Source organism: Penaeus monodon, chromosome 30 (assembly GCF_015228065.2).
Source record: "Penaeus monodon isolate SGIC_2016 chromosome 30, NSTDA_Pmon_1, whole genome shotgun sequence".
NCBI lineage: Eukaryota > Metazoa > Arthropoda > Malacostraca > Decapoda > Penaeidae > Penaeus > Penaeus monodon.
Genome location: NC_051415.1, coordinates 12075434 through 12076095, shown reverse-complemented (window position 1 = coordinate 12076095; position 662 = coordinate 12075434).

Genomic DNA, 662 nt, shown 5'->3' with positions numbered 1-662 from the left:
ACCCGCGCACCTGACTGCCAAGTTGTAGAGTAACGCTGTTTGTGTTTGTGGTTTGCGAGCTGGGCTTACTTCAGCGTTCTTAATCATTGACCTAGTGGGAAATCAGAAAAAAAATATAGAGCTGAATGCTGATATAACCCTCAATTGAAAGAATTAACCTGTAAAGGTGTGATTCTTTTTAGAATACCATTTTAAGATATTAGGCTTAATTTTTTGCCTTTCAATTTCACTATCTTTTGGCGAAGGTCGGTCTATGAAGATCTATCATATTTTTAAATAATGAAAGCAAAAATAAACAAGATATTACCATATGACGCTCTACATCATATGTTTTACCTTTAACATACTGACGTTTGTAGTGATGGTCCATCTCCCATTTTCTATGAAGTCTTACAGCCGATCAATAACCGATGCGGTTAGCCCGCGTTCAGGCTGTCAAACTCAATTATTTCTCGAAATATTAAATTATCTGGTACATAATCTCTCGACTCCTAAACAAATCGCAAATATGTAGAGTTACATAACACATTACACAAGGCACTTCAAGTCAAAGAGAGTTGAATGCGAGTCGTTATTCCAACACAAAGTTATACGGAACGACAACGAACCCATTTGAAAAAAATACCCACGAATGTTCACCTTCCCCGGTTTTCAAGGTCTTC